This window comes from Heloderma suspectum, chromosome 2 (genome assembly GCF_057233095.1).
Source record: "Heloderma suspectum isolate Gila_16-S chromosome 2, 16-S_ref, whole genome shotgun sequence".
NCBI classification, from domain to species: domain Eukaryota; kingdom Metazoa; phylum Chordata; class Lepidosauria; order Squamata; family Helodermatidae; genus Heloderma; species Heloderma suspectum.
The window spans coordinates 63,238,663-63,247,214 of NC_139459.1; positions in this window are offsets into that span (position 1 = coordinate 63,238,663).

Consider the following 8,552-nt stretch of genomic DNA (forward strand, 5'->3'; position numbering starts at 1 on the left):
TAGAAGTCCAGTTTCTAATTGTAACTGTTCATGCTGCACCACAGGCATCCTGACGTTAGGAGCATAAGTGGCTGTGGTGAGAGTAGGAGGCCTGAGAAGGATTTGTGGTCATGCTGAAATATGGCAGTGCACAAAAGCCTTGTACCCAGTCTTTCAGACTCACAAGTTTTCCAGTCTGGAGTGCCATATGTGCTCTGATACACAATGAAGGTCCTACAAGAGAATGTCCTCATTTATTTCAGTAGAGGGAAAGAGTTACAGGTGCAGTTCTTTAAGGGCATGGTTCAGCCTGTTCCATCATTCCCTGATAGTGAATGTAGGTGTTTGAGTGCTTATCAGTATTGAGGCAAAATAGGGCTGACCAAAAATAATTTAGTGGTTCCTACATACTTGGGTGACTCCTTAGGTATGCAGAAGTATACGGGTTTATGAATTAAAAGAAAGGAGGCATTTAAAAAATGGTTTGGTGAGGGCCTGTCAGCTTCTAGGGCTTAAATTGATCCTATAGAGATATGAAATTCAGAGTAAGTCACTCTGTTATCTAGAGATGGAACGTACAGGATCACAACTAAATGCCAAAGGGTGAAAAAAGATTTCCTGTCTTTGCTGCTACTTTTTATTGGGAGGGTGATGGGTGATACACTGCTGCCCTATCAGCAGTGCCTATAAGTCTATGGGCAGCTCTTATTTCTTCCCTTGAGATAAAAAAAGGGGGACCTAAAAGAACCAGAAGGGCCAACTGTGTGTGTTTATCCATGAGGTCTGTGGTTGGGAGCAGTTGAAACATGGAATACTAGGGTTTAGGGGTTTTATTTTTAAAGAAAATGGAGGACAAGGAGAGAGGGAATTTACCTGCTCAGTGCCATAACAGCTTATAGTAGATCTGCTGGAGGGGGCAGATTAGGGTTGGAAAGATGCGTGGCATATGGCTAAACACTTCCCTCCCTGCACTAGGCAGGGGTGTTTCAGGAGGAAGGAAAAGAAAAAGGACACCTTTTCCATTTCCCGCTCTCCAGAATGCCCTTCCCCTGGCTATATAGCAATAAAATGCTCAGATTGAGCTGGCAGCCATTCCCAAACTTCACATAATATAGCACAGCGGGAGAAGGTCTTGGAGGGGTGGGGAGAAAGAAAAACAGGTGTCTTTTTCCCTTTTCCCTTCCTGAACACCCTAACCCCAACAAGGCCTGAACAGCATGACAAGGCTCCTGTTCCAGGCTAAATGAAACCCCGAAGAGGAGCATTTCTTGTAGGGGGTAGGCGTACATTGCAACTTTTTGTTGCAGGTCCACAATTTTTTAAATGGACTGGGACTGTGTTTCCACTACAACAGAAGGATGAAGCAAACGAAGGAATACTGGATTTTTCATGGAATTGGAAGGGCTCTGCACAGGGCTCCACAAAGGACTGCACCGCACCATTATACAGTATGTCACTGACAGAAACATACTTCTGGGTGGGGCAGAGGGATTGGAAGTGAACGTCATCAGACTGGCAGGGGCTGCTCAATCAATAAGAGAGGGTCCCCCCTACAGGCCCTCCCCTTAATGGCGATCTTGGGAACAAGCCTCATTGACCACAACGGGAGTTACTTCTGAGTAAACTTCCCAGACCTACGCCCGAGTCTGCCCATTCCCCCTCCCTCTAAATCCTAGGCTACCGCATTAGCAGGCACCCCTGAATAAATGTGCTATCACGCGATAGCGCAAATGTGTGATGGTGCATTTTGGGGAACAAGCCTCATTGACTAAAACAGGAGTCAGCAGGTTCCCCTGAACTAATGTGCTATCATGGGATAGCACTATCACATGATAGAGCAAATGCCCAATAGTGCTATTTCGTGATAGAGTGTTACAGTGATAGAGAGATACAGAGGGTGAGCATATTGATGAAAGATCCGTGCAATGCTGTTATAATGAGATAGTGCCTTAGCGTGTAATACAAAAGCTGAACTATGAATCTTGTGACATTGTTTCCCGGGACCAAAGGACACAAAGGAATATTAGCTGTGGATCTTCCCCACGTGTAGTTCTGGGGAAGCGACCTGAGATAAACCTGATTTTCAGGCTGTAGTGGGAGAGCTTGCCCACGATAGCAGGCTTATACACACTAGTGATCTAGCGCTTATTTTCAATGTTTTATTTTAAAAGTTGGTCCTTTGGCGCTGAAACGTCCGGAAAACGGCAAGGGGAAGGGTTGGGTCAGTGAGGTCATAGGCGGGTGAGCAACACACACCCATGGGCAGGACTGTGATACCGACGTAAATGCAGGTGAGGAATACACCCTAACAGGACCGTAACCGAGCTGAAGAAAAGAGGAAAAGTCAGACTATAAGCAGTCTCAGAAGAACCATTTTTTCCGCGATAAACTCTGAGACACCTGCTGAATGGCCACGACGTCATGTAAACCTTACGACCTCCACATGCAGCCAGGTTGGAGTAAATTGCTAGTGGAAACACACCCTGGGAAGTGCTTATGCACAGGAAACTTCATGCATGCATTGGAGGCTCCATAGAAAATTGATAGATCCATGTTTTAACCTCTCAACTGACCTGAAGTTCATGCTAATCAATGCAGAGATCACAATGCATGTGCTAAGTTATGAAAGGAAGATTAGGAGTAAAGAACATTTTGACACACTTTACTCTCATACCCCATAGTACCATGCACAGACATAATTTCTGTCTATATAGCGCTCAGGTGATATGGGGATGTATGCAGCCCTGTTTTCATACAAGTTTAAAGACAATGGCTTTCAAATTTTGCTAAGATAATCCATTGTTTTCACATTCAGTAAAATCCCCATCTTCCTGAAATGGAATATGCATTTCCATGTAGTCTATTACTACAGAAGATCAATCAAGAAGATAACTGTCATAAATTTTATATGCATTTTACATAATACATAAAACTGACTGTTGTATATGTACAGGGAATGACTGTAAGACTCAGCAGGCCTCAAAAATAGCTGGCCTTTATTTAACACACACAGAACTGCAGAACTGAGCAGAAGCTCCACCCACTGCTGCTACTCCCAACTCTACAGGAGTTGCCAAGGTTCAAAACAACTAACCCACAGTACCCCCGCCTGCCCCCCAGAATAAATAACATCGACTTTCTCTCCTGGCAGATTGTATGAAGGCTGCAGTCTTAAGCATAAGTACCAGGCAGGAGGTAACTACTATTTCCAGATGGACATGTTTAGAATTGTGCTGCAGCTCTTGGGTATTGTTACGGATTCCAGGAAACATCTTGAGCGGCTGTGTTGGTGTCTATACATTGGCAATCCAAGGCTGCAATCCTACAGTCCCTCGGAGGGTGTCCCAGGGGCCATAGGTTGATGCAGATGCCCCCTCTGCCTGGTGAGAGACAGGCCTGTGGGTGGAGAGGGAGATATGCCTTCACAAGCCTCTTCCATGAGAGTGCAGAAACTGCCACCGTCCTTGCCGCTCCACCATCAGTGCTCTGACAACAGTAATAGCAAAAAGGATCCAGTGGATCCAAGGCCTTATTTCCTCACCATGTCCCGGAAAGGTCAGGGGGAGTATGCCTGGAGCTCCAGTCCCCTGGACTACAGTTCCCATCACTACCCTGGCTGGGGATGATGGGAGCTGTGTTCCAACATATCTGGGGGGCTCCGTGTTGGGAAAGCTGTAGTAAATCACTGTGTGTGCTCCAGTTTCCCAAAACACATGGAGCATTTCTACACTTGACTTTTATTGCACGCTCGTGAATGTCTACTCACGGAAGTTTGTGGGTCCTTTACATGATGTCTTCAACCTCCAGAGAATCTCCCATGCTTTTTGAGCTTAATCCTGCTTTAAAAAGATCAGGGATAAGACGAAATAGAATTTAACCGGAAATATCGGCAGCCAATAGATGGTGCTGTTCCACTGAACACTATAGAGCATTGCCGAGAAGTTTTCAATTCCCAGTCATGTGCTCGCTGTCTAATGAGCCCATCTTGATCCAGTGAAGAAAACGGAAGCAAAAGCCAAGGTAAGGCTGCGGGATTTTCCGTTAATGTAGAGATGCCCATGGTCTTCCACATGTCACCCTTCCATGTTTTCCCACCACTTCTGTCCTTTTCCTTACTGCAGAAAACCTGTTAAGAAAAACCCCCAGACAGAATTGCTGAACCATGCCTTCTGATTAGTAGTGCTAGGAGTGGAAGCACCCTAAGATACAGAGTTTGGGCATGTAGCTCTGTGGGATCTCAGGCTGTGTTGCCCCTGGCCGTGGGCGTTGATAGTGATAACTTAGGTTAGAAGTGCCAAGATAGTGATAAATCAGACTCAAAGGTTTGCTTAGAAGGAGACTTTATTGAGTAACTTACAGCACACAGGCATACCCAATGGTTGGATCAGACAGCTTCTCTGAACTCCGAGCCACTGGGTACAATGGGCCTTATACTCTACAGGTTAGCAATGAGGCAGCACAACACTAGCAGGCACCCCTAGCATTCATTCCCAGAAGTGTTTGTTTCTCAGGCGCAGCCACCTGTAAACAGACTTTGCTTCCCAGGCACATCAGAGATAAAGACTCTCCCCATTAGCAAGGAATGCACCAAGAAGGCTGTTATCGGCCTTTTGACTTATCTGCACGTGCTCAGAGGCTTACTAGCATGGGAATTGCACCAGTAATGAACTTAAGCAAGCATTATGGATCTCTAGGCCTCTCTAATACTATAAATGACTTGGCTACGCTCCCGGGGCCAATACACAGGCGTTTCCAGATAGAGGGCTCCGGGCACTACCAATCAGCAGTTCTGTCCTTTTTTCATTAACAAGCTATCTGCAGTAAGGAAAAAGACAGAAGCAGTGGTGGGAAAACAAGGATTACGAGTGGAAGATGATGACGTCTGGACCCCTTGTGAAGTTCTGTGAATGAGGGAGGGCAATAGCACGCTAAAAGCCTTGTCTGGAAGCACCATGACTTTGAGCCTTTCTACATGAGGCATTTGTTGTGAGCTCATGATTCCTTACTCACTGTAGTTTGCAGGTTCTTTACACGATGTCATCCTCCAGGGCTTCTCTCATGCTTTGCAACTATTAGGTGGGGGTGTTCTAATGAGGAAAGTCTGGTATATCCTGAATGGCACCATGAAACCCTCCATGTATTTGCACAATTCTGTTATACCACAGCGCCACCTAGTAGTTGGGTAATGGAACATGTAGAAAGGTGGAGAAAGAAAACCCCTGGAAAAAAATACAGGTAAAGGAGCCTATCTTAATCCCACACTGAATCTGGAAACAGAAGCCTAGGTAAAGTGGTAAATTAAAAGCCTCATCTAGAAAAGCCCTTTGTGGTTTTCAGTAGAATTACTATGGGCACAATCCTATGCCTGTTTAGACAGAAAAAAGTCCTACAACTCCCACAATGCTGGGAGCTGTAGGACTTTTTTCTGTCTAAACAGGCATAGGATTGCACCCTAAATGATTTCCCAGTGTATTTCTTGAGGAACAAGTCGCTGAAAGAAAGGGGGTATGCCTTATTTTTTTTCTAAGAACCTAGTCAACCAGCCTTCCCCAACCTGGTGCCCTCCAGATGTGAAGGACTACAACTCCCATTGATGTGCTGGCTAGGGACGATGGAAGCTGTGGTCTAACACATCTGGAAGGCATCAGATTGGGGACAGTTGCAGTAAACCCACTATATGTGCTCCAGTTTCCCAAAACACATGGGCATAACGGACAGTTCCGGTGGTGGTAGTGATACCCTGGTCTGATCTCCTCACTGATGACCCATAAAGACAAGTGTGACACCGGAGCCAAGTCATCAGTTGCCACCTGTGACCTCTTGTTTCTGCATGTGGTTAAGCTATGAAAGATTGCCTTCACAGACTTCTTTTTTAAGTCACCAGTTGAGGACGTGATCTAAGATTTATGACAGTGATTATCTACTCACTTGCTGACGTAAATTTGCCTCCAGGAAAAAAACCCAAGTTGTGTCTCAATATGCTCCTAATGATCCATGAGTCAGAGCAACTGATGATCTCGCCCTTTCCATAAGAGCCTTATAGCAACAGCAAATGGGAAATGATGGCAACTTCCATTCCAAGAGCTTTAGAAAACAGGAACAGGAATATCTCATGACTGGAGGCTCTTTCTTTGGAAGGCTTTGAATGCTTTTCAGTAAACATGACTCCTCCCAGGGACAAATAAAAAGTTTATTTTTCCACTTGATAACACAGAATAGTGATGATCATTCCAGTCATTAACATTTACTTTAGAACAGGATTTTTTTTTTAAGCATCTATGAACAAATGATACAAAGTTCCAGGAAGCTTAAGAAAAGCTCCTTGTTTCATCAGATATATGCATTGCATCAGTTAGATTCTACAAGGGGGTGAAGTGAGTCAGGACAAATGGTATTTTGGGAACAACTCAACTAATTTGGTAAAATGAATAACTGAATTCATTATTTTTATGTATGTATGTATGTATGTATGTATCACATTTCTATACTGCCCAATAGCTGAAGCACTTCTTAACAGACAGATATTCACATCCTATATTAGCATTAGATTGCTTGAATTAAAATAATAATATTTAGCATCTGTATTGTGCTTTAGAATCTTTAGAGTGCTTCTTCTCAGTAGTCTTTCCAACAACCCTGAAAGATAAGTCAACAGTATTATCCCCATTTTGGTGAAAGTGGTTTGCCTGAGGCCATCTAGTGTTGAGATATGAAATGGGGCTTTGTTCATTGCTCAGTCTTGCCGTCGCTATGCTATGCTTTCTCTTATAGTGCCAATTCAGATGTTAAAAATATTCTCCACTCCATGCATGTCACCTGTCACTAGGAACGCATTTACATGGACAAAAGTAACATGACACGGCAGGTTCCAGGGAGACAACTTCAGTTTCCCAGCAGCAATTCAGATGATTATGGCCACACATCTTAAAAATACTGACATTTGGATTGCTTCCTGGTAGCTGCAGATGAAAGTATCAGTGGCCCGGATAATACACAACTGTTCTCCATAGGAATGTGCCTCAAGGATAGGTGGACCATACTGGGAGTTTTTCATGTCTATACTGATCCATAGACAGTAGACACAGAATAATTTTTTTGTCCCAAGCTGTGTTGAAGCAGATTTCTCTTATAGGGAACTGTAGATCCCATGCAAAAAAACATGTCCCCTGTATGTGTACTTCTGTCCTGTATGACAGATAAATGACATATTCCAATCAACCCTTAAACTCTGAGACCAAAATTTTAGTACATTGCATTTTATAATCAGTCCTAAAGCTGGCCCTGTGATATGGTGGGTCACTGCACCACCTAATGGCCATTAAAATCCTAGCAGTAATATTTCTCCCACCCATTTTTAAAAAATGTGCAATTAAAATGTTACAGAATCACAGCTAGGGAAGGACATAAATCATCATACCCTTGCTGCTACCTGCATTTAAAAAACCTTTTAGCTGACAGACTATAATCCTTACTTCTTGTAAATGTGGAGTCAGGTAGGTGTGTACTAGAAACTGACTTTTTTAAAGGCATAACAATATTGGTGGTTTGATTTTTGATGCCGAATGCCTTTTTCAGAGCAGATTGATGATTTCATTGAGTTGCCCATCGTGATCCCAAGATCCCGATTTTACCTGGGGAGGTGGTGGGCTCTCCCACACTGGAGGCATTCAAGACGAGGCTGGACAGCCATCTGTCAGGGATGCTCTGACTTGGATTCCTGCACTGAGCAGGGGGTTGGACTCGATGGCCTTGTAGGCCCCTTCCAACCCTACTGTTCTATGATTCTGTGATCCCTTTCCTGGCCAGTCACAATTTGCTCAGTCTCTGTCAGCTTAAACGTGAAGTTAGGATATGGGAGTCAGCATAACCTGATGGACACCCTGAGGCTGCCATCCCAGAAGACATTCCAGCTCGGGAGCCTGCAGATAGAGGGGACCTGATGACCCCTAACTGGTCCAATTCTGTACCAGCACCCCCAGATCCAGACCCTCCACCCTTGTCCCCAGGGCCTGAGAAAGAGAAGCAGTTAGAAGTGAGACAAAAAGGTGCAGTGCATCCTTGGCAGCATAAGGCCTTCCAACTCTGAGCCCTACTCAAGCAGCGGAAGTAAGAATCTGCGCATAATCCAGATAAGAGCCCTGCTGTTATTCCAGAAAGGGGTCAGGCAGCATGGCTTCCTACAGAACTGCTCACTTGCTGCCTGGCTGTTGTTGGTGCAACACGTTCTGCCCAGCTCCTTGTGCTGTAGTCTCACTCCTTGGCTGGACAGAAGCTAGCTTCAGTCCACCATGCCTTGGACTTGTTCTTGCTCTGATGGACAGCTTCACAGCTGTGCTGTTATGTTGGAGAATTTACCACTCCACTCAGGGTTGGTGGGAACAGGACAGCAGCTGTCCCGCACTTACGGACTTCCCTTTCCCTGGTGCTTGCAAAACTCAAGAGGGCTTACTATAATTATTTGGGTATCACTGTGGGTGTGCACTATCGAGTATCTACCACATTGGTAGCTGACAGCCTAGTCCACCTACACCCTTATCTGTACTATCAACTTTCTCCTCCCCAGTGCTGAGGTG